This window comes from Bison bison, unplaced genomic scaffold (assembly GCF_000754665.1).
Source record: "Bison bison bison isolate TAMUID 2011002044 unplaced genomic scaffold, Bison_UMD1.0 scf7180017860456, whole genome shotgun sequence".
Classification (NCBI taxonomy): domain Eukaryota; kingdom Metazoa; phylum Chordata; class Mammalia; order Artiodactyla; family Bovidae; genus Bison; species Bison bison.
The window spans coordinates 442,443-468,981 of NW_011491028.1; the positions used below are offsets into that span (position 1 = coordinate 442,443).

Below are 26,539 nucleotides of genomic sequence, written 5' to 3' on the forward strand. Positions count from 1 at the left end.
GTCTGGCAAACTGCTTATTTTCTTATTTCTTTAGAGTATATATCCTCTTAAAAGGATGTGAGCTCCTTAAAGGCAGTTTTTTGTCTGTTTTATTCTCTGTTGTGTATCCATAGCACCCAGAACAGTACCTGGCATACAGAAGGCCCTCAATAAATACTCACTGAATGAATCAGGAGTATTATTTCCATTCTGGTTTTTTATATCCTGTTTAAACTTGAGTGACTTCTAATTAACCCAAGCCCAGGAAAAGGTATAGGGACACTGTTCATTTGACATATCAAGTCTTTTTTTTTTTTTTTAATCTAGGCAGGATGAGTAGAAAATTTTGATTCTCTTCTTTTTTTTTGTTTTTAGTGTTAAAGTGATAGAAGAGGGCAGTTATGAAAATATTTGAACATCATACCTTTTTTTTTGTTCTTTACAAATGAGTATAAACGTCTAGCCCTCCATCTGATATACTGTTCAGATTTGGGGGCTAAATTATAGCATTTTGTAATTTCTCTGAGCTTATTATGTTTTGGGAGGGGTGCGGTCATTGACTTTTTGATTACATCTTTTTGACTTGCTGGGGAAAGGTATGGAGAACAGGATCCAAACTTGCTTAAAGGCGAAATCTGAGGGCGGAACAGAATAAAAACCTTTTGTTAGAGATATTGCTGGATCCCTGGATCTCTACAGGGCTGGTAGTTTGAAAGTACTAGCAATTCGTAAATAGTTTCCTAAATCTTTTTTACTTTGGGTTCTAAATCAGTTGCTACCACTTGTAAACAGATTCTCTGCTTGTAAAAGAAGAGGTTGTACATATAATGGTTAAGGGTGCAGCTGTTGGAGTCACACCTCTATTTGAATCCCTCCCCACCCTCCCTCCCACCATCATTTGCTAGCTTGTAACTTTGCACAAGTTACTTAACCTCTTTCTTTAAAATGGATATTACCAAAATTGTATTATTATTTGAGGAGTTAGGAGAAGACAGATACTCATTATTGTTACCATTTATAAGCTTAACATGATTGATGGTATTACTAAATGGGATTTAAATGTAGAAGTATCTTAAAGAGAACTAAGTTTTATAGAGTATAATTGACTCGGTTCAGTGTTCCCCAAACTTGCCAGAATGTAAGACTCTCCTTGAGGTGCTTGTAAGAAATATAGATTCTCAGGCACCTCCCAGTTTTACTGACTCAATCTCCAGAGGAGGAAGCCTGGGAATTTTGCTAGGTAGGCAGGGCAGTGACATGGCCTGGATTTTGTGAGACTGCCATGCTGTGTGCTGTGCTCAGTCACTTCGGTCATGTCTGACTCTGTGACTCCATGGACCGTAGCCCACCAGGCTCCTCTCTCTACGGGGGTTCTCTAGGCAAGAATACTGGAGTGGGTTGCCATGCCCTCCTCCAGGGGATCTTCCTGACCCAGGGATTGAACCCACGTCTCCTGCAATGCAGGTGGAGACTGTCTTTTCTTTCTGATATTCTGTTTAGATTCTAGATGTGTGTTTATACTTGTAAGAATCTGTCCCAATTTTGAGACAGGAAACGTCACCATTTATATATGCCATCTTATTCAGAATCTTCTTTCTAATCAAAGAAGACATAACATGCTTCTGGGTTCCAAGGAACACGAGAGGCTGTATAGCTACAAATTAGCCATGTTGGTATAAGTTACTCAGCTTTCTTGGCTACCTTTCTTTCTCATTACAAAACCTACCTGATCTTATTAATCTGCTCTGTGAAATATACGCAGGGACATGTTTAAGTATCTTGGCAGCCTTCTGTCCTCCAGAGTCTCTAAGGTCTCAGTTATTCCGGGCTGTTGAAGTGGCAGTGACCATGGATGCTGTGTCTGTGCATGGAGGCGACCCCTGAGCTTTGTTCAGTGGAGGCCAAGCCCGAGGAGCTGTTCATTGCTCCCCTGAGAGCTGGGAACAGGAAGGAACGTTGCACTCCACTGCACTCAGGACAATGTGTTCTTAATCAACTGTTCTGGAAAAACAGCATTTTGTTGTTTTCACACAAGCCTGCAAGTTCATTTCCCTTCTTTGGCCCAGGCATTAATGAATCAGTGACAAAGGAAGATGAACATCTGAAACTTTTTATTCTGAAGGCTGAGCTTTCTACAGGCATCACAAGTGGAGTTGACACCTCCCTAAGGAATACAGGATTCTCACTGTCTCGAAGGTGGTACCTCCCCATACCGGGTGGAGCTCGGGGTAGTTGTTGTCTCACAGGAGTCTATGAAGCGTAAAAGAAATTTCTTCTGGGACTTCCCTGGCAGTCCAGTGGTTAAGATTCCATGCTTCCAATACAGGGGGCGTGGGCTCCATCCCTGATGGAAACTAAGGTCTTCACCCCACGTGCCGCACAGCATGGACAAAAAAAGAAAAATTAGTAAAGAATTTTCTTCAACAGCCATTATTCATAATGGTCATGGTTTCATATTGATAGTTTAATTTCAGGTTGGGCTTAACTCTATCTTTCTATTTACATTATTGTGGGAGAAATTGATTTATGCTGAGAATCTTATTTGGATGATAAGTTCATTTTCTGACCTGTAGCAAATCAATCCACTGTTTGTAGATCTTGTTAAAATGAAAAAGTTGACATACATTTATGAATTTGCACATTGCTACTTCCTTAGAAAAAGCCTGTGAGTTCTTAAGGACACCTACCTGGATGAAGTGAAAGTTGAGGATCTGGAGGTTGGTAGGAATAGGAAAGGCGTTTCTTCTTTTCTTTTCCATCCTAGTAGTCTCGGCGGACAAAACTTTCTATCTGCACAGTATTAAGTAACAGAATCCTGAAATTTTAGTGAATTTAAGAAGAGCTCATTCGGGAAATGTTGTGAAATGTGGGCAGATCTTTGTCATTCTGTGGGCAGACCTAAAGGACTGAACCTTCCCAGGAGGACAGGCAGGAGGCGGGTCCGTGTGCAGGTGAGTTTTCCTTCTTCTGTCCTGTGGGCTGATAAGAGGAAGCAGAGCTGAAGTGGGGACTCCCCTCAACTCCCTCAGGAGCTCGGTTATGGGATGAGTCTGGGCCTGCAGCTTTCTTTCCCGACTTCTCTTGCTGTTTCAGCTTTTTTTTTTCTTTCCTCATCTGAAATCATCTTTGTGTGGGGAGAGGCTGGAGGTGGAAATTAAGAGTCTTCTTTTTCACAAGGAGTAGAGATGATTACCCAGGTAAGTGGTATTCTAATCAGCCATAGTCACAGATTCCTATCTTGTCAGGTAAGAGGCGTCTCAGGGAGGAGGAAGTCTGGGGAAGGCCCCCCGGCCCTGTTGACAGGGAGGAGGCAAGGCCCAGGGCCTAAGCCAGGCATTTCTAAAGTGCAAATACGCATGTAATAAAGACACTGTCTACAAAGCCAGACCTCTGTTTAAGCAAATTAAAAACCAACCAACTCTGCCTTTCCTCCAGCGAATATACATATAAACAACAAAAATGGACAGCGATGCAAGATGTGCAATTTTAATTTTGTTAAATAACCCTACTTAAAATTGCAATTATTTATATAACTATGTGTAATAATTTAAGAAATAGTCCTAAGGGTTTTTTTTTTGGCTAGAGTTTTAATGATACCATATATTTTAACATCTTACCACATTGTCTCACCTTGTAACATAGGAACCTGAGGTTCCTATCCTCCCCTTTTTTTGAAAACTCCTGTGGTACTGAATAGAGAACAGAGCACCTTAGAAGCACTTAGAGGCGGCTTGTTGAATTGGACTCAAGCATGACTCAGTCCATTTATGTGGGTGGGATTCTGCATTACTCGCTTGTGGGTGTTCACATATTCATGATGTTTATTTACAAGCTGTCTAAGCTAAAGAAATGCCTGCTAATTTTCTTAGTTTGTGTGTGAATCATATGGAATTATCTCTGCAAATTAATTCCTTTAATTAACCCAGAGAAGAGGGAAAAAATCAAACATTAAGTTTCATTAAGTGCTCTGCCTGCTGCTGCTGCTAAGTCATGTCAGTCGTGTCCGACTCTTTGCGACCCCATAGACGGCAGCCCACCAGGCTCCGGTCCCTGGGATTCTCCAGGCAACAATACTGGAGTGGGCTGCCATTGCCTTCTCCATAATGGCAGCCCACTCCAGTACTTTTGCCTAGAAAATCCCATGGACGGAGGAGCCTGGTAGGCTGCCATCCATGGGGTCGCTAGAGTCGGACACGACTGAGCGACTTCACTTTCACTTTTCACTTTCATGCATTGGAGAAGGAAATGACAACCCACTCCAGTGTTCTTGCCTGGAGAATCCCAGGGACGGGAAGGTTAGTGGGCTGCCGTCTATGGGTCGCACAGAGTCGGACATGACTGAAGCGACTTAGCAGCAGCAGCAGGGTAATTTAAAAATGTAACGAAGTACTCTTGGATATAATACAACATTTTGTATAAAATGTCTACAACAAAAAGCTATAAGTAAGAATGGTAGTCTGTGGACAGGTTTCCTTCCTTCTCTCTAGTCCTTAGTATTGAAGCATGGGTCCCGGAGACATGCTAGAAATGGACAAGAAGAGGGGTTCCTCCATGTGAGTGAGGGGTGCAGGAATTAGGGACACATTGAGGGAAGCAGAGATGTTACTGCCAGCACATAACATGGTGAGAAGATGACAAGAGATAAATGTGGCAAGGCTGGGGCACTCCTCCAGGTTCCTGGATGTCCAGAGAGCATGGTGCTCTTTGGATTTTAAGCAGGAAGGAGCAAGATGCAAGTTTCTGCTTTAGACGGTTCTGCACCTTTTTGGATCCTGGGCTCAAAGCCACAACAGCAACACCAGCTCAACTTACTCTTTCTCCAGTCCTGCCTGCCTGTCTTGGCTTTATATCCTTAGAAGCACTTGTGACCAGGGTACACAGTGTATGCTTTATTTATTTGCCCATTATCTGCCTTTCTAACTAGAATGTAAGCCTCCTGAGGGCAGGGATATAACTGTTTTCCCAGTGTAGCATCTCCAGTGCCACCACCATGCCCAGCAGCTGGCAGGTGCTCAGTAAGTGACTATTAACCAATCAAATGTAAGGGTTGGTTCCTGAAATCAGTGTCATTGTTCTCCTCACAGATTTAATAACTGACTACAAAAGGAAAAAAAAGTAGTAGTTCAGTGGGGAAACTGGACAACGCTGTAAACAAGGAGTCAAAATCCACCAGTCATGGCTTCCCATGTGGCTCTAGTGGTAAAGAACCTGCCTGCCAGTGCAGGAGATGTAAGAGACACAGGATTGATCCCTGGGTCAGGAAGGTCCCCTGGAGGAGGGCATGGCAACCCACTCCAGTATTCCTGCCTGGAGATCCCATGGACAGAGGCACTGGTGGGCTACAGTCCATGGAGTCGCAAAGAGTCAGACAGGACTGAAGCAACTGAGCACGCGGGAACTCGCACATAAGAAATAGCGAGTGTCACATGTCTCTGGGTGTCACACCCCAGTCAGGAATCCAGATCCAATCATGAATAAACACCAGAGAAACCTAAATTGAAGGATATTCTCTAAAAATTATTGGCATATGTTTCTCAAAGATATCAATGTCCTGAAAGACAAAAGCTGAAGAACTGTTTCTGTTTAAAGGAGACTAAAGAGACCTATGAGTTAAATGCATTTCTGATCCTATGCTGGGTCCTGGGAAAAAGAAAACTTCTGTGAAGGACATTAGGATATTTGATGAAAGCAAAATACGCAAGGGGAGAGGGGACAAACTGTGAGCTAGAGTACTTCTGTTCAGCTGAACTCTGGATGAATTGTCAGGATTCAGAAGCTGCGTCTCTGGGTGCCCTGAGCCGTGCCTCAGGACCCAGGGCAGCAGAGGAAAGATCTAAGAGAAGGAGCCCTGGCGTGGGATTCTGGAGCCCTGGCCCTGCTACTGAGCTGCTGGCCCGTGGTCTCTTCTCAGAGATTGGGGTTCTGAGGCTCAGAGGCTCTGGCCGCTGCAGAACTTTGAGTCTGAGCAGCAGACTTAGTCCCAATGCTGTGAACTCCAGGCAGGCAGAGGTGATAGGAACACCTACAGGTCAACTGTGGCCGCCTCTGCGGGTGGGATTCACAATGCAAAACCCAATAAAGAAAGAAAAAATGAACACAGTGACCTCACAGGCTGTCTTGTTTGTTAGCATTGACGTTCTTATTCTTACTTGTCGGTGTCTTCTTGGTGGTCAGATCATAGTGAAAACTCAGAGGGAGGTGGAGACACAGAGAAAAGCTTAGGATTCAAAACATACAGCTTTGGGGAGAATGTATGGTCTTTTTGTCATTTAAAGTAGTGAAGCTAATTGCAGGGATTTATTTTATAGGGCAATAACTTCAGCCCAGTTCCTTCTACCTGACTCTAGTGATCACTGAGAGCCAGTGACAGTAGTCATTGACCATGAGCCTTTCTAGGATTAAAGAGTTTGTTGAAAAATCAGCTGAGATCACTCATTAAATCTTAAAACACCGAAGAAAGAGTTAAAAATCATATGCCCATATGCATTAATTTTTGAAGCTAGAAAATAATTTTAAAGCAGTTTAAAGTAATAATGGTTGTGGGCCCCCGTGGTGCAGTGGTTAAGACTACCTTCCAGCACACGTTGTGTGGATTCTATCCCTGGTTGGGGAGCTGAGATCCCATATGCCTCTAGGCCAAAATACCAAATTATAAAAATCAAAAGAAATATTGTAACAAATTCAGTAAAGACTTTAAAAATTGTCCACATCAAAAAATCTTTTAAAAAATTGAAATAAGGTAACAGTGGTTGAAACAGAATTTGCTGGTTTAAATCTGAACTAATAAACTGAAATAAATGCCATTATCAGGGCATCCCAGTGTTTTGAACCACTTGTTTGGGTGGGTGGGAGAAAGAGTCTAGTATGAGTTTGTATTAGCCAAGATGCAGAGATGAAGACCATCTAGAAATCTGAAGCCAGTAAGATAATTCAGGTTTTGGAGTATTGTTTTACCTGAATATTTCTCAGTGGAGTATATAAAGAAAGTAAAATGTCCAAATTTTAAGGAATAATTTAAAATACACTTATAATATGGAACCCAAATCAGAACCCTTTATAGATATCAAAAGTGTTAATAAATGTAAAGTCCTTAGAATGCCTAATGTGCATGTGCACACGCCCTGAGCAGTCTTGAAGTGTTTTGATGATGAATCTGTACCCTTTTGATTTGACTTTTTTTAAAAAATTCATTTCTATCTATTTGACTTGCTTAAATTTGAAGTGTGCATACATCATTTCCACCTGCTTTAGGTTCCCAAGTATTTTGTATGTTACTGTAATTTATCAATAAGTCAGTGGAAACATATCTAACTATAAGTGGTTATATGATTTCTAAGTCTTTCTCTCAGGTCCTGTGAATTTAAGCAAGAATCCAGATAAAGATGTAAAGTGAAAAATACTTAGAGATGGGACTTCCCTGGTGGTCTGGCAGCAAAGACTCCATATTCCTAATGCAAGGAGCCTGGATCTCTGATCAGGGATTTCTGATCAGGAACTAGATCCCACATACTGCAAGGATCCCACATAATGTAAGGAGCCTGGATCTCTGATCTAGTTCAATCTCTGATCAGGAGCTAGATCCCACACGCTGCAAGGATCCCACATAATGTAAGGAGCCTGGATCTCTGATCTAGTTCGACCTCTGATCAGGAACTAGATCCCATATGCTGCAAGGATCCCACATAATGTAAGGAGCCTGGATCTCTGATCTAGTTCGATCTCTGATCAGAAGCTAGATCCCACATGCTGCAAGGATCCCACATAAGGTAAGGAGCCTGAATCTCTGATCTAGTTCGATCTCTGATCAGGAACTAGATCCCACATGCTGCAGGTGAAGATCCTGCAGGCCACAACTAAGATCTGGCACAGTCAGATAAAATAAATAAATTTTAAAAAATACCTGGAGAGGCTTCAACAAGTAAAGTTTGTTTTTTTAAAATATAGTGTGCAAATTTAGCCTAAGCCATACTTCAGAAGATAACCATTTGGCATTGACTCTTTAATTAAAAGAACAGAGAAAAAAACCTTATCTCACACTGTACTTCCACCTTTTTTCTCTAACTGGATGAAGTATACTTTGAACTATGTGACAAGTTATTGGTACTGCTTTCTCAAGTTTTGGAAAGTGCATTTTGGGGCTATGCTACTATTGCTTAGTTTCTGATATCCTGCCTGCACTGGAGAAGATATTTATGTTTATATATTTATATATAAGACAACTGCTTCCTTGGCCACAGTAACACCTTTGAGATTTGAGGAGTAGATGTATAAATTGTGTAGAACAATACCTGAATAAACGAGGAAAGGCTAGGCATATATAAAAGGCAAAATGAAAGATCTTTTTGTGACTTATCTTTTAAGTATTAAGTAAGTATTCTCAGTATTAGTATTACTACTAGTATTAGTAGTATTCTAGTAATAACAAAACCTTCCTGCTCCTTATCATCATATGTCGTTCATTTAGTGTTTATTAGGTGCTAGGCACACGCTAATGTGTACTTTATACAATTTTGTGATTCAGTTCTCCCACAACTGTAAGAAATGAATATAGCTTCATTTCACAGATGAGAAAACTAAGATTCAGAGGTGGTACTTTCCGTACCTCAGAAGGGGCAGTTTCAGATTTTAATACAAGGTGGTTTTTGTGTCCAAAACTTTCTAAATCTTAGATGCTTTATTATAGTTACCTCTCAGAAGATGAATATTTAACACACTCACGAGAATCAGATTTGCTAACATTCTTAGCGAACTCTATAGGTGGGAAAAAAGTTAATTCAGTCAACCATTTTAGAGTTAAAAAAGTAAAGGATTGCCATTAGGATGCTACTATCAAGAAAGAAGAAAGGAAAAAAAAAATCCACCCAGAAATTAATAAGTGTTGACAAGTATGTGGAGAAATTGGATCCCTCATGATTGCTAGGAATGTAAAGTGGTGCATCTGCTTTGGAAAACCATATGGTAGTTCCTTTAAAAAATTAAAAATAGAACTAACATATAATCTAGAAATCTAAGCTCTGGACATATACCCCCCAAAGCATTAAAAACAGGGTCTTGAAAAGATTCTTACACACCCATGTTCATAGTAGCAATATTCACAATAGCTGACAGGTAGAAGCAACCCAGATGTCTATCGATGGGTGCATGGGAGACAAAATGTGGTAGAGACTCACAATGGAATATTACTCATCCTTAAAAAGGAACGAGCTTCTGACACATGCAACAACATGGATGAACTTAAAGACATTATGCTAAGTGAGATAAGCTAGTTGAAAGAGGATAGATATCATATGATTTCACTTATATGAGGTACCTAGAGTGGTCAGAATTGTAGAGACAAGGTAGGAAGGTGGTTTCTAGGATCTGGAGGGAGGAAGGAATGGAGTTATTGTGCAGTGAGAACAGAGTTTCCGTCTGGGTTGATGAAAAAGTGCTGGAGATGGATGGTGGTAATGGTTGCACAGCAATGTGGATGTTCTTGATGCCACTGAACTTGACTTAGATGTGGTTAAGATGGAATGTTATTTTAATTTTATTTTAACATAACATTTTATGTGTATTATATCACAATTGAAAATAATAGTTTGAATAAAGGTTGGGGGAAAGAGTGAAGTGACTGCCAGTGAACTCTTCCTTGTGAAGGATAAAAGGGATTTTTATCTTAGTCACATATATCGCAGGTTAAGTTATCCCAGCACACTGTAACAGCATTCACTGGAAAAGCAAGGGTGGTGGAAAATCACGGAGATGTTGAGTTTTATTTCCCTAACCCCCAACTTGCTTGAAGCCTTCATTCTCTTCATCTTATCCAATGCAAAATGAGTTAGACTTTTCTTAGAAATTGAATTCTTTGGAGGGTGGTATCAGGAGATTTTCACTCTGAGTACTTTACCAGCAGCTTTCTCAGCCTGAGAGGTAGAGCCAGGGGCTCCCATTCAAATAGATAAATGAGATGCTTCCAGAAGTGAAACTTGTAACCGAGAGTTACATACTCTTGAGTTAGGCCTAGTTTTAGATGGTAGATGGATGGATGAATCATCTAGTCTGAGCAGGTCAACTGAACGATGTGGAATTTGACTAATATCTGGTTACTTTAGGTTTATTGTTCAGAGTCTCACTGGTTCTGTTCAATTCCAAAAGTTTAACATGATGCAACAGTGAAGCTGGTTTTCCTGACTTCCAGCTTTCTATGGTTGTGAGAACTGTAATACTTGAAAAGAGGGGCCTTGACATTTCTTGTTGGTTGACAGCTATGAATGCAGGTGTCTCGTGGTGAATGGAGCTCACAGTCTAGCACAGAATGGTCCTTATTTGGCATCTTCTGATTCATAGGTGGGAAAAGTTTGATCAAGTATTGGGAGCATCTGGCACAGGCCTTTACCGTCTCTGGGAGGAGAGGAGTATGGGTGGAGCCAGAGTGCCCCGAGTTAAAGGGCTCCCTGGAGAGGTTTGCCCCAAGGCTTCTGGGCTTTTAGCAAATAGGGGCTGTTATCACTTTTCAGTGGGGAGAGGAGGGTAGATGTAGCCAGGATGATTGAATCCCTCCGTGCTTCTTTCCCTGTATTTATTTATTTTTTTTATTTTTTAAACTTTCTATTTTATATTGGAGTATAGCCAGTTAACAATGTCATGATAGTTTCAGGTGGAGAGCAAAGGGACCCTGCCATACGTATCCATGTATCCATTCTTCCTCAAGCTCCCCACTTTGAAGGCTACTTATACTGCTGGATAGAAACTAGAATTAGGAATGGGGAATTAGGGAGACCAAACAGGAGGCTTCTGCAGGATTGTATACAAAGATGATGGTGATGATAGTAGCTGACACACATAGAGGGCTGCTGCTGCTGCTGCTGCTAAGTCGCTTCAGTCGTGTCTGACTCTGTGCGACCCCATAGACGGCAGCCCACCAGGCTCCCCCGTCCCTGGGATTCTCCAGGCAAGAACACTGGAGTGGGTTGCCATTTCCTTCTCCAATGCATGAAAGTGAAAAGTGAAAGTGAAGTCATTCAGTCGTGTCCGACTCCTAGCGACCCCATGGACTGCAGCCCACCAGGCTCCTCCGCCCATGGGATTTTCCAGGCAAGAGGACTGGAGTGGGGTGCCACTGCCTTCTCTGACATGGAGGGCTACCTTGTGCCAAAAGCTCTATTTGTCTCGTCCTCGCTCTGTGAGCTATATGTAGGTCTATGGCATTATTGGTACCATTTCACAGATAACAAAATTCAGGAACAAAGAAACCAATCTTTTTTTTTTTTTTTCCCTTTAAGATCACACAGCTTGTGTTGAATGGATCCAGGATGGTGGGAACTAGGAGCTGGTGGAGAGGAGCTGTTTTCATTCTTCCAAAGCCACGTATCACCAGAAACGTAGTGTAGGAAGGAGCAGAGACAGTTGATTGTGTTTAAACTGGGGTTTGGAAGCCATGTGCATCCCTGACCACATCTCTTCCTTCTTGGGATAGATGACAGCTGTTGTCCAGGATCAACCAGGTTGGCCTGAGTTTTGGGGAGGAATGGGCCAGGTAGGGGTGTGGACTGGAGCTGTGTGCTCCCAGGTACCTGGCTGCTTTTCTGGGTGTGGCAGTGGTGGGGTGATGGGCGAAGTGTGGGGGTGCTGGCAGAGCACACAGTGTAATTCTGATTGATGAGTGAGCTCTTTGTGGGTGTTTATTGATGTGAACAGGTTCTGTCAGTCCCCTAGGCATTTGGTTGTGAGATAACAAACAGTCAACAAGCTGTGGAGTGCTTTTTGTAATGTTTGCTTCGTGGAAGACTGTGGCATTACAACCTGTTCCACAAGAGAGGCAGCAAGAAATTCAGAGGCATTTGAGTTATTTATACCAGAAAACAAACATGGTCTTTTCAAGTGTTTTATAGGCCTGTTTCTTGTAGGGGTCTGTGGAAATTGTTTATTTCGTCCCTTAAAATTTAGGAAAGGTGGTTAGCAGTTTTATAGAGAAGCAGCAAACTGTAATTTTCCACTTTGTTTTTAAAAATCTACCTGCCTTGGTCATGCTTATTGTTTAATGTGTTGGCTTTAGTATTAAAGGAAAACTGACAGGTGGGGAGCATCTGCTCTTTTGCTTTAAAAGTTAAATATATTGTTTCTTTTTTTAATTAAAAAATGAAATGCAAAAACTTCTCCTGATAGTCCTGTGGTTAGGACCTGGTGCTTTCACTCACAGGGCCTGGGTTCAGTCCCTGGTCTGGAAACTAAAATCCTTAAAGCTACATGTTGTGGCTAAGCACCCACCGCCCCCAAAATAAAACAAAAAAATTAAAAATAGGCACATGGTTTTAAAAAATTTCCAAAGCAACATAAAAGGATAAAAGAAATCCTCCTTTCATGCTAGTCCTCCCTTGCCTTTTCCAGAGATAGTTTCAGTTTTTTGGGGTATATTTTTCATGTATGGGCTATGCAAATACAAACATATCCTGCATAATAAAAAACAATAGAATGGGAAAGACTAGAGATATCTTCAGGAAAATTAGACATACCAAGGGAACATTTCATGTAAAGATGGGCACAGTAAAGGACAGAAATGGTATGAACTTAACAGAAGCAGAACATATTAAGAGGTGGCAAGAATACATAGAAGAACTATATAAAAAAGATCTTCATGACCCAGATAACCACGATGATGTGATCACTCACCTAGAGGCAGACACTGGGAGTGTGAAGTCAAGTGGGTCTTAGGAAACATCACTACAAACATAACTAGTGGAGGTGATGAAGTTCCAGTTGTTGAGCTATTTCAAATCCTCAAAGATGATGCAGTGAAAGTGCTACACTCAATATGCCAGCAAATTTGGAACACTCAGCAGTGGCCACAGGACTGGAAAAGGTCACTTCTCATTCCAATCCCAAAGAAAGGCAATGCCAAAGAATGCTCAAACTACTGCACAATTGCATTCATCTCACATGCTAGCAAAGTAATGGTCAAATTCTCCAAGCCAGGCTTCAACAGTACGTGAACCATGAACTTCCAGATGTTCAAGCTGGATTTAGAAAAGGCAGAGGAACCAGAGATCAAATTGCCGACATCCACTGGATCATCGAAAAAGCAAGAGAGTTCCAGAAAAATATCTACTTCTGCTTTATTGACTACACCAAAGCCTTTGACTGTGTGGATCACAACAAACTGTGGAAAATTTTTAAAGAGATGGGAATACCAGGCTACCTAACCTACCTCCTAAGAAATCTGTATGCAGATCAAGAAGCAACAGTTAGAACTGGACATGGAACAACTGACTGGTTCCAAATCGGGAAAGGAGTATGTCAAGACTGTATATTGTCACCCTGCTTATTTAACTTACATGCAGAGTACATCATGCGAAATGCCTGCCTGGATGAAGCACAAGCTGGAATCACGATTGCCGGGAGAAAAATCAATAACCTCAGATATGCATATGACACCACCCTTATGGCAAAAAGTGAAGAAGAACTAAAGAGCCTTTTGATGAAAGTGAAAGAGGAGAGTGAAAAAGTTGGCTTAAAACTTAACATTCAGAAAACTAAGATCATGGCATCTGGTCCCATCACTTCATGGCAAATAGATGGGAAACAATGGAAACAGAGACTTTATTTTTTTGGACTCCAAAGTCACTGCAGGTGATGACCATGGCCAAGAAATTAAAAGACACTTGCCCCTTGGAAGAAAAACTATGACCAACCTAGACAGCATCTTCAAAAGCAGAGACATTACTTTGCCAACAAAGGTTTGTCTAGGCAAAGCTATGGTTTTTCCAGTAGTCATGTATGGATGTGAGAGTTGAACTATAAAGAAAGCTGAGTGTCGAAGAATCGATGCTTTTGAACTGTGGTGTTGGAGAAGACTCTTGAGAGTCCCTTAGACTGAAAGGAGATCCAACTAGTCCATCCTAAAGGAAGTCAGTCCTGAATATTCATTGGAAGGATTGGTGCTGAAGCTAAAACTTCAATACTTTAGCCACCTGATGCTAAGAACTGACTCACTGGAAAAGACCCTGATGCGGGGAAGAATTGAAGGCAGAAGGAGAAGGGGACATCAGAGAATGAGATGGTTCAATGGCATCACCGACTTGATGGACGTGAGTTTGAGCAGGCTCCAGGAGTTGGTGATGGACAGGGAAGCCTGGTGTGGTGAAGTCCATGGGGTTGCAAAGAGTCGGACATGACTGAGCGACTGAACTGTATTACTGTAACTGTATCCTGCATAAATATACACACTATTCAGTGCTTTGCTGTTTTCTTTGTGTAATATTATACTTTTTCAAGATGATTTTGTGTCATCACATATAAATCTATCCCGTTTGTTTTAATAGCTATATAGTTCCAATGAATGGAAGAGCCAGAATTTATTTACCAGACCCCATTGAAGACCTTGGGCTTCCCTGATGACTTGGTCGGTGAAGAGTCTGCTTATGATGCAGGAGGTCCAGGTTCGATCTCTGGGTTGGGAAGATCCCCTGGAGAAGGGAATGGCAACCCACCCCAGTATTCTTACCTGGAGAATTCCATGGACAGAGGAGCCTGGCAGGCTACAGTTCATGGGGTCGCAAACAGTCGGACATGACTAAGCAACTAACATACTTTGAGACCTTAATGCCTTTAGAACTAATATTGAGAGGTATATCCTTCTGTATCCTCATTATTTCTCACTCTGTGAGTATATGTATAGAGTAAACTTCTCTGTCAAAGTATAGTTAAATTTGAAATCTTAGAAGACTTACTCTTGGGCTTAGCGAAAGTAGAATTTGAACACCTATTGTGTGAAAGATCAGTTATTTTGGAGAATTTTGCTTGATTAACATGGTTTTTAATCATGCCAGGGCAGCAGTTGTGAAAAGATGCTGATTAAATATATCACATCTATTTAAACATTTACTCCTAAAAGTATTTCAATCAAATGTTATTTCAGGAAGATACAATTTAATCATTAATTAAGCCCTGCCCTTGACAGAATACAGTCTTGATTCTGAACCCCCAGCCTCTTCTGCCCCTCTTCCCCATTAACATCGAAGAGCTTCAAGCTAGTGAGCACAGGGGCCATTCGTGTTCCTGATGAGAAACCTCGTGATCCTGGAGTACGGCTGTGAAAGGACAGCCTTCAGCTGCTGAGGAACCTGCAGTTTATTGGAGCCAAAGGACTGTGTCACCAGTTCATGGGACATTTTTCTGCCAGCTTCACGCTTGTCAACCTGCCGAGTGGGCTGGGGGCTTAAACTCCTGATCAGTGTTAAAGCGTTTCTGCAAACTTGTTTGTGATTTTTCACCATCCTCCCAAAATTAAATGTTATTCACAGGGTGTGAGGGGTTTTAAGAAGCTAATAATGGGTTTTTGTTTTTGTTTATGTTTAGATTTTTCAGTATTTAACCGTGGGTGTGGAACCTGGACTTTGCCATTTAATCCTCTCAACTATTGATTATGTTTTGGGACACACCTGGAAACCTTGTGTAAGCTATGCCTCATTAGTCAATGCGGTTAGTATGTCTTCAAAAAAAAAATTAGCATACAGATTTGTTTTGAAAGACAATTTGCTGAAATGTCAGTTTAATATCATTGAAGAACAAGCCCTACTTCTTTTTACTGATTGTTCCTGTTAGTGGTGACCTGAGATGGGTATGGTTACTGAGCTTTTGAAATTGTGTATATAGGGTCTGTAATATGGCCTTGAGCGGCCATGGAGCTGGAGTTCCCATTGAACACCTGTTAATAATCAGCCCTGCACTAATAATAATAGCTAACATGCCTTGAGCCACAGCTCATCAAAACCCTGCACTTTTTTGGACTAAGTTTAATGGGTAAGGACAGTGAGGAGGTTAAGCTGAAACATACAAGGGCCTACCGTTTATAGAGCCAGGATTAGAATCTGGGCAATTTGCTCATGCTGTTTTATACGTTAGTCTACAAAAGAAACCTTTGAGGTTGATAATTATATTCCTATTTTACCTTCAGGGAGTTTGAGGCTCAAAATTAAATGACTTTAACCACTGGTCATTCAAGGTCACAACTCCTGAGAGATGATGTGGTCTGAAATCCAGATTCTTCCCTGTTGCTCACAGCTTTGATTTAAGGGAGGACCTCATGTGTGGGTCTGTCCCACATTTTCAGGATGTTTAGCATCCCTGGAGCCCACTCACTAAATTCCACTAGGGACCTCTATCACTGTGCCATCCAAACATGTCCCCACGTGTGTCTACTCCTCTTATACTAGGTGTCATATTTACATTTCTTAATTTCAAACTTGTCTCTTGTCATTATACTACATTGCCTCCCACGGCAATTTTTTAATCAACAGTAATCAAACTCACCTCTTGCTCATAATTTGGAATAGTTAGAATAATTGGAATAATTTTAATGCAAATCACTTCAGTACAAAATCACAGATGAGAGAGAGCATCTCCTCCAGATCCAGATCCTTATTTTATAGGTTAAATACACTCACAGACATGCTCACAGACACACACACACACACACCCTCTACCCATCCTGAAGCACAGTCAGTCAGTTCAGTCGCTCAGTCGTGTCCGATGGTTTGCGACCCCATGGACTTCAGCACACCAGGCTTCCCTGTCCATCACCAACTCCTGGAGCCTACTCAAACTCATGTCCATTGCATTGGTGATGCCATCCAACCATCTCACCCTCTGTCATCCCCTTCTCCTCCTGTCTTCAATCCTTGCCAGCATCAGGGTCTTTTCCAATGAGTCAGTTCTTCGCATCAGGTGGCCAAACTATTGGAGTTTCAGCTTCAGCATCAGTCCTTCCAATGAATATTCAGGACTGATTTCCTTTAGGATGGATTGGTTGGATCTCCTTGCAGTCCAAGGGACTCTCAAGAGTCTTCTCCAACACCACAGTTCAAAAGCATCGATTCTTTGGCGCTCAGCTTTCTTTATGGTCCAGCTCTCACATCCAACATGACTACTGGAAAAACCATAGCTTTGCCTACACGGACCTTTTTTGGCAAAATAATGTCTCTGCTTTTTAATATGCTGTCTAGGTTGGTCATAACTTTTCTTCCAAGGAGCAAGCGTCTTTTAATTTCATGGCTGCAGTCACCACCTGCAGTGATTTTGCAGCCCTCCAAAAATAAAGTATCTCACTGTTTCCATTGTTTGCCCATCTATTTGCTATGAAGTGATGGGACCAGACGCCATGATCTTAATTTTCTGAATGTTGATTTTTAAGCCAACTTTTTCACTCTTGTCTTTCACTTTCATCAAGAGGCTCTTTAGTTCTGCTTCACTTTCTGCCATAAGGGTGGTGTCATCTGCATATCTGAAGTTATTGATATTTCTCCCAGCAATCTTGATTTGAGCTTGTGCTTCATCCAGCCTAGCATTTCTCATGATGTACTCTGCATATAAGTTAAGTAAGCAGGGGACAATATGCAGCCTTGGTCTGCTCCTTTCCCGACTTGGAACCAGTCTGTTGTTCCATGTCCAGTTCCACTGTTCCTTCTTGACCTGCATACAGATTTCTCAGGAGGCAGGTCAGGTGGTCTGGTATTCTCATCTCTTGAAGAATTTTCCACAGTTTGTTGTGATCCACACAGTCAAAGGCTTTGGTGTGGTCAATAAAGAAAAAGTAGATGTTTTTCTGGAACTCTCTTGCTTTTTCGATGATCCAGTGGATGTTGGTAATTTGATCTCTGGTTCTTCTGCCTTTTCTAAATCCAGCTTGAACATCTGGAAGTTCATGGTTCCCATACTGTTGAAGCCTGGCTTGGAGAATTTTGTACATTACTTTGCTAGCGTGTGAGATGAATGCAATTGTGCAGTAATTTTAGCATTCTTTGGCATTGCCTTTCTTTGGGATTGGAATAAAAAGTGACTTTTTCTAGTCCTGTGGCTTTTGCTGAATTTTCCAAATTTGCTGGCATGTTGAGTGTAGCACTTTCACAGCATCATCTTTGAGGATTTGAAATACTCAACTGGAATTTCATCACCTCCACTAGCTTTGTTCTAAATGTTCTAAATGTTCTAAAGACCCACTTGACTTGGCAGTGGGTGATGTCTGGAATGGCTGATGTCTGGAAACCAGACATCAACCAACCAGGATGTCTGGTTCTAGGCGAGTGATCACACCATGGTGATTATCTCTGTCATGAAGATCTTTTTTGTTTAGTTCTTCTGTGTATTCTTGCCACCTCTTTTTAGCATGTTCTGTTTCTGTTATGCCCATCCCTTTCTGTCCTTTATTGTGCTCATTTTTGCATGAAGCACAGAGGTGGCCGGAAAGACTTTCTCAAAGTTAAAAGATACACTGGCAGCTTACTAGACTTGACCCCTATTTGTGGGGGGCTGATTGGCATTTCTTTGTATTAGTTTATTTCAGGCAAATGTATTTGATTGAGCTGTGTTTATTTTCTAATGAGTGTTTTTGACCTTTTAAAGGGCGATATTTGGAGGGTTGATGTAGTTGAGTTGAAAAGGCAAGCCAAGAGACTGCAATACAAGATTGCGGCTATTTTGGAAAAGTTATTTTGCACATGGCTTTTTACAGCTTGATAGTGCCGGCAAAGCTGGACACATCTGATGAGGCCTGTCACTGTTACCTTGGCAAATGTGCAAGCTCCCATCAGATTTAAGTGGAATAACAGGTTGAATAATCTCATATATATTAATCCTGATGGTTCTCATGGAGCAAAGAATTTTGGTGAAAGAAAGATGTTATTGTTTGAGAACCTTTAGTTGTTCAGAAAATTTGTTCAATGCCTATTGTGTGGCAGATACAGGTTTTAATTTTCATGGATGAGGTGGGCATAGATTTTGCCTGTTGTTTGTGGTGCTGATTGTTTCCAAACCCTTTCTGTATCTTCAATAAAAGACACCTTAAAAAAAAAAAAGATGACTTGCCTACATCCACTGAGGCCACTATACAACCGTATTGTCTATTGTATAGGACCAGGGTTACAGGTTCGTCTGGTAACCGTCTTTGCCTGATAGTACCAGTCTCACTGATTTAAGTGTATGCCTCTAGAATATCAAATGTGTTTTTGGGAACAGATTTAATGAGAAAGCTGATTCATTATGTGGGAGGGTCGTCAGATGATCCTATCTTTTTAAAAAGCATTTCTAATCTCACAGAGTTCTTGGGCCTCAATATGGATCTTGGTTAATCAGTTAAGTCACAGTGCTTGAAGAAACCATGACCAGTGCCGAATTGTCTTCTGACGAATGATGAGAGAGAATTTGCAGATGTTGGAATAAACTTGCTCCAAATACTCATATACAAATTTGAAGGCGATGAGGGATATGTGTTTCTTACTGACTGTGGAAAAGAAAATGTTCATTGAAACTGTTGACATCGACTTTTCATTAGTGATTCAGAAATAGTAGAAGTTGTTTTGAAATCACCCAAGTCATAGTAACAGGAACATAATTTTTCTCATTCTCATCTGTTTTCCCTTCCTCATTATTATGATTATTAAGAGAACAGGAACGTGACTTGGGAAAAGTCTGTTTGAATTAATAACTTACTTGGCAGACACGTCAACTGAACGAAGTTTTATGTCTCTTTTACTTTCATGAGGAAGAGATCACTGATTAGAGAGCCTGATATTGGAGAACTGTTTAAAAAAACAACATAAACAAACCGATAAATCAGCCCAAACTTACTGGTATCTCCTGGCATCATTACTCTGATTTGCATAACAAATGATTTGCATCCAGAGCTACAATGTATTACAATAATGGTTCTGAGTATTCTTCTTGTTTTGTAGAAAAATCAGGAAATAACCCCAGAAGTGTTTAAGGAGGTAACAAAATACTTAGGATATAATGTGAGTAAAAACAAATTACAAAGTAGTATGTATCTATATCCTCAATTTGATAAAGCCCAAAGGCATTTTCCAAAATTTTACAGTGAACCTGGGTAATTCTTATAAAAAAATATTACTAGAAGTTGGGAGGAAATCCTGATTCTCCACCAAATAGTCAGGCAACCATCTCAAAATAGAGGAGGGGCAGAGGGCTAAGATGTAGAGGAATATTTAATAGTTTAATAGTCTGGAAACATATCTACATGTTGTGACCTGAAAAATTATTACAAAACAGTATACATAGCCCTACATTTGTAAAATGAATGAATTTATAAGGTGGGAAGTAAACAAAAGTGTGTATAAAGATTACACAAAATATATGAAGTCATTCAAAAAATATATGAAGTCATTCAAAAAATACACAAAATTTATACAGGAAATAAAAAGTATTTATTTATGGGCTTTCTTCGTAGCTCGGTTAGTAAAGAACATGCCTGCAATGCAGGAGACCTGGCTTCGATTCCTGGGTTGGAAAGATCCCCTGGAGAAGGAAATGGCAACCCACTCCAGTATTCTTGCCTGGAGAATCCCTTGGATAGAGGCGCCTGGCAGGCTACAGTCCACAGGGTCGCAAAGAATCGGACACAACTGAGTGACTAAACAACCTATATATATACATATGTGTGTGTGTGTGTGTGTGTGTGTATACATATATATATATATAAATATATATAATATAGTGGAATTCTCTAGGCCAGAATGCTGGAATGGATAACCTTTCCCTTCTCCAGGGGATCTTCCCAACCCAGGGGTTGAATCCAGGTCTCCCACATTGCAGGCAGATTCTTTCCCACCTGGGCCACAAAAGAAGCCCAAGAATATTGGAGTGTGTGTAGCCTATCCCTTCTCCAGCAGATTTCCCGACTCAGGAATTGAACCGGAGTCTCCTGCATTGCAGGCAGATTCTTTACCAACTGAGCTATCAGGGAAGCCCATGTATATCTTTGGGACACGAGAAGGACAAGGATTTTTGTTTGAAAGGCTATAAAGAAAAATTTCCAAATAGTAAGTGATTCTGACTAAGGGCTGAGGTTATTGGTAATTTTTCTTGTCTATGTGTATATTTTCTAGTCTGTGTATGTATTTTCTAATATCATTCAGAGAGTATCTGTTACTTTTACTAACGGGAAAGGAAGGAAAAAAAATGTAATACATTTTGGAAAGATCTTCACTTACTAAAAGAGAAAACAAAAAAATTGTCCCATAAAGTCACTTTTCTTTCATCTGGGCGGTTAAGCCTCCACTGTACTGTTTGATAACTGAGCCGTTTGAGGATTTTTGTTTAACCAGGTCCCTTAAGGGAGGCCATGCGTTGTAGCCCGAGGTTGTTACTACTTCAATGATGCAGACTTAGAACATCAGGACCGTGAGTGAATGGATGCATACTTCTTGGGCAGTTCTTCACGTCCTCAGGTGACACTTGGGAGGTGAGGCCCCCTTGTCCCTGCATGTGGCTGGCCTGGATGGATACTTAACTCTTGGCTGAGAAATAAACCCGATGGAGGAAGCTCAGGAGCCAAGCCAAGAGCATCATTTTCCTTAGGAATTTAATTTCCAAAATCTAGTCTTTGGAGTTCTGAGAAGTGAGAGGCGGTATGTTACTGCAGCCCTTTCTTGGAGACTCTCGTGCTCACTAGTCTGTTCGAGCTTCTGAGAGATTCCAGAGCAAAGGTGATTACTGCCAAAGGAAAGTTTTAATTTATTTTTATTTTTTTGACCACATTGTACTTCATGTGGGATCTTAGTTTCCCAACCAGGGATCACTGTACTGCTGGAGAAGTCCCCAAAGAAGGGTTTTTAAAAAGCAGAATTTGTCTAAGCAATGGGGAGCTGGGTGGAGCTGAAAGGAAAGAGTAGTCCTTGAAAAGGAGGAGGAAAAGACCTTATGCATTAAGGGGGTCCCTGCACAGATCTGGAGTGACATGAAACTTGGGGTTTCATGGATGTAGTTTCAACAGCAGCAGTTTTACATGTCATGAAGTTTTAAGTGGTTTCCTGAAGAGTTGTCAAGGCCTTCAGAAGTATGTTTCAATCACATTTTATAAATTACATAAACTTATTTTAAGTCTTAGTAGGACACTTGTGACTTGCAAATTGTTGTGATTTTGGCTACATAAATGGTTAGTGGAAATACGTTTTCATGCATCATATTATATCAAGAAACTCCTATTGACTCTCAGTTGATGGGTGTTTTCTTTTTTATAACATTTAGAAAAATGAATGATTCAATTACTCCCACTCACTGTTTCTGTAAAGTGGAATCATTCAGCCCTGTTTTCTGCTAATGTTTTTCTTTTAAGACAGACTATCAAGTGATGAGTAGAGAACCTTAAGCCCCCAATTTTGAGGAGTTTAAAGGTTGCCAAGAATTATTTTTTTAATTGCCTACATATATGTGCCTTGCTTTGCTAATTTAGATGTGTACTTATTTAGCTCAGAAAATGAAAGGACAAGTGCACCAGGATAAGAGCAACAGATTACAACCAAAATTATTTATTTTTTTTCTGAACAAATAGGGTTGCTTCACGTTGTAGGTTATGTGTCCCACTGGTCTTTGTTGCATGGATCTGACTGTATCTTTATTTGTATTTTTCTTTGTCACACACACACCTATTCATATGGTTTTCTATATGAATTTATTTGGATTTTATTTACGTTGTGTCCATTAAGAAGTAGATGCATGATATGTATCTATGCAATTGGGATTCAAGGCTTGATACCCACTGAGGTACATAAAAGACCAAGAATATAACTTGCTTTACTGATGAGATTGCTGTGATGTCATTTCCATTTGTCACTGTATTGCAAGAATCTGGCTCCCAAACAGCACAGACCAGTTATTCATAGGCTGGGAGGTTATACCATGACCAGTTGCTGTGAGTGACTGCAAACTCTCTTCTAGGTGTTTATAACAGAGTGATTTTTAAAATCATCATTGCTAAAGTTTAAAAAGTATTGAATGTAGGTATAAAGTGACCATATATCATAGTTTTTGTTCAATTTATAGAATTATAGAAGTATTTGAAAAACTGAATAAAAAGCAGAAATGCTATAATAAATTTATTAATAGATAAACAAATTTTAACAGAACAATAAGATGTAACATTTGGGTCATCTTTCATTTCAGGCAGGTCAAATTTTATTTGCATGGGTATGAATAAGAATTATTTGGAAGTACTGTCAGTTTTACAGAGTTGTAAATTAACAGTGGGTTAGAGATGGATTGCCCTGTTGACTCAGAAAATCCCCAGAAGGCCCTCTGGGAGATGTCTACACTCACTGAAGGGATAGGCACCTAGAAATGTCTTGCGCTTGTTTCAAATTCTTCAGTTCAGTTCAGTTGCTCAGTCGTGTCCGACTTTTTGCAACCCCATGGACTGCAGCACACGAGGCTGCTCTGTCAATCACCAACTCCCGGAGCTTACTCAAACTCATGTCCATCAAGTCGGTGATGCCATCCAGCCATCTCATCCTCTGTTGCCCCTTCTCCTCCCACCTTCAATCTTTCCCAGCATCAGGGTGTTTTCAAATGAGTCAGTTCTTCGCATCAGGTGGCCAAAGTACTGGAGTTTCAGCTTCACCATCAGTCCTTCCAATGAACATTCAGGACTGATTTCCTTTAGGATGGACTGGTTGGATCTCCTTGCAGTCCAAGGGACTCTCAAGAGTCTTCTCCAACACCACAGTTCAAAAGCATCAATTCTTCGGCCCTCAGCTTTCTTTATAGTCCAACTCTCACATCCATACATGACCACTGGAAAAACCATAGCTTTGCCTAGACGGACCTTTGTTGGCAAAATAATGTCTCTACTTTTTAATATGCTGTCTAGGTTGGTCATAACTTTCCTTCCAAGGAGTAAGCGTCTTTTAATTTCATGGCTGCAGTCACCATCTGCAGTGATTTTGGAGCCCCCCCAAAATAAAGTCTGTTACCGTTTCCACTGTTTCCCCGTCTATTTGTCATGAAATGATGGGACCAGATGCCATGATCTTAGTTTTCTGAATTTTGAGCTTGAAGCCAACTTTTTCACTCTCCTCTTTCACTTTCATCAAAAGGTTCTTTAGTTCTTCTTCACTTTCTGCCATAAGGGTGGTGTCATCTCCATACCTCAGGTTATTGATATTATTGAAAGTCTTGGACATTTATAAAAATACTTTTCCAGCAATTTCATTTGTTGAATGCTTATGATGAGATTAATGCTCTTTTATTAATAATGTGTTAAAAATTGCATGAATGAAAAAAAAAATTGCATAAATGACAAGAATATTTAAGGTAGGTATTTGGATTTCCAGTGTCTTGTTTTGATACTATTTTTCCTCCAAGCCCCACTTCACACAAGGGGAGTGTTGAAAATATTATGGTGAAGGTGGTGGCACCATCTTTCTAAATATTTCCTCTAATGTACGAATGAATAATACACTCTCTGCTTCTTAGTTTCTTTAAGGGAGAGGTAGGGGATTGTGGTATCATTTATATGTTAAATGAAAAAAATAGAGCAATTAAAAACAGTATATACAGTTCTAGTGTTCTATACACATTTGACTAAAATGGGATAGCCTGGGAAGTGATGCATTTTTTTAATACTTTTGTTTATTTTTGGCCGGGTTGCATCTTTGTTGCTGCTCTGGCTTTTCCCTAGTTGTGGTGAGCAGGAGCGGCTGTTGTGATGGCTTCCCTTGTTGCAGAGCACAGGCTCTAGGCACATGGGCTTCAGTGGACGGGACCAGCAGGCTCTCAAGCACAGGCTCAAGAGTTGTGGTGCGTGGACCTAGTTGCTCCGTGGCTTGTGGGTCTCCCGGATCAAGGACTGAACCAGCACCTCCCGCACTGGCAGGTGGATTGCTTATCACTGAGCCACCAGGGGAGCCCCTCTATATATGTGTAATTTTCTTTCTTTCGACTGTGCTGAGTATTCCTTGCTGGAAGTGATGGATTTTAAGTTTCTACAGAAAAATTTGTTAGTTCCAATTATGAATTTAATGGAATGAAAATTCATCACGTGACAGCACAGGTAGGAGAGAATGTTTTCCATTGCTGCTTGAAGACTTTTTATCTCAAAGTACAATTCTCCTTGGTCTGAAAAGAGCATGTTGATACACCAGAGGCTGCTTATACTTAGACTGTAAGCAATACAGGAGGATTTGTAGACTTTCTGATGACTTGACCTTATTTCCTAGGTATGAGACTTGAAGTCTAGAAGAAAGGTAAAGTTGAAAATAGTAAACCTGTATTTATCCAAAAATTTGACCTCAGATTCCTTACTAAGTGCTATGAGCTGTTTGTTTCCCCCAGTTAGTCTAAAAATGGGTGTTTTTATTCTAACTAAACACGTCAGTAGTAGGTCTTACAGACACATTTAATTTGGGATTTTATCATAAGCTCTGTATTTTGGTAATTTGGGGGTTGCAAACACCAGGTGAGTTTCACTCAAGAAAAGGTAGAGGGTGAAGAGGGAGATCAAGATGTAAGTCTAATCCCAGGAATTGAGTCAGGTTCAGCTCTCATTGGCTGTGAGTGTCTCTCTTGACCTTTTACCCCAGCTTCTAACTGGCAATTTCCTTTGGAGTTTCTTAATTCCAGTTTTTGAGGCAGTGCATCTTGATGGGCTAACCCTATCTTTCTAGCCAGTAAACAGAAGTTGAAAGCTCTTGGCCAGCCTATGAATGCCTAACAGAAGCAGAATGCCTAACAGAAGCCTATGAATGATCTAACGGAAGCAGAAGATATTAAGAAGAGGTGGCAAGAATACACAGAAGAACTATACAAAAAACATCTTCATGAAAAAGATAACCACGATGGTGTGGTTAATCACCTAGAGCCAGACATCCTGGAATGCGAAGTCAAGTGGGTCTTAGGAAGCATACTAAGAACAAAGCTAGTGGAGGTGATGAAATTCCAGTTGAGCTATTTCAAATCCTCATAGATGATGCTGTGAAAGTGCTGTACTCAATATGCCAGCAAATTTGGAAAACACAGCAGTGGCCACAGGACTGGAAAAGGTCAGTTTTCATTCCAATCCCAAAGAAAGGCAATGCAAAGAATGCTCAAACCACCACACAATTGCACTCATCTCACATGCTAGTAAAGTAATGCTCAAAATTCTCCAAGCCAGGCTTCAGCAATACGTGAACTGTGAACTTCCAGATGTTCAAGCTGGTTTTAGAAAAGGCAGAGGAACCAGAGGTCAGATTGCCAACATCTGCTGGATCATTGAAAAAGCAAGAGAGTTCCAGAAAAACATCTATTTCTGCTTTATTGACTATGCCAAAGCCTTTGACTGTGTGGACCACAACAAACTGTGGAAAATTCTGAAAGAGATGGGAATACCAGACCACATGACCTGCTTCCTGAGAAATCTGTATGCAGGTCAAGAAGCAACAGTTAGGACTGGACATGGAACAACAGACTGGTTCCAAATAGGAAAAGGAGTACTTCAATGCTGAATATTGTCACCCTGCTTATTTAACTTATATGCAGAGTACATCGTGAGAAACGGTGGACTGGATGAAGCGCAAGCTGGAATCAAGATTGCTGGGAGAAGTATTAATAACCTCAGATATGCAGATGACAGCACCCTTATTGCAGAAAGTGAAGAACTAAAGAGCCTCTTGATGAAAGTGAAAGAGGAGAGTGAAAAAGTTGGCTTAAAACTCAACATTCAGAAAACTAAGATCATGGCCTCTGATCCCATCACTTCATGGCAAATAGATGGGGAGACAGTGGAAACAGTGTCAGACTTTATTTTTTTGGGCTC

The 26,539-nt window shown here is 40.7% G+C and overlaps 1 protein-coding gene across 20 annotated transcripts in view; it reads left to right on the top strand.

The window, feature by feature from the left end:
• Nucleotides 1-26,539, top strand: part of SGMS1 (sphingomyelin synthase 1) — a 330,390-nt gene that overhangs the window by 118,298 nt on the left and 185,553 nt on the right. For 2 of the 20 annotated variants that reach the window (XM_010832194.1, XM_010832205.1), the window contains one exon: nucleotides 15,316-15,438. The exons of 17 other annotated variants lie outside the window; for them this stretch is intronic. The gene's annotated coding sequence lies outside the window, so the exon portion shown is untranslated. Of the gene's footprint in view, nucleotides 1-14,076; nucleotides 14,397-15,315; nucleotides 15,439-26,539 lie in introns of those variants that run through there. One more of the 20 variants, XM_010832204.1, reaches the window with a different exon arrangement.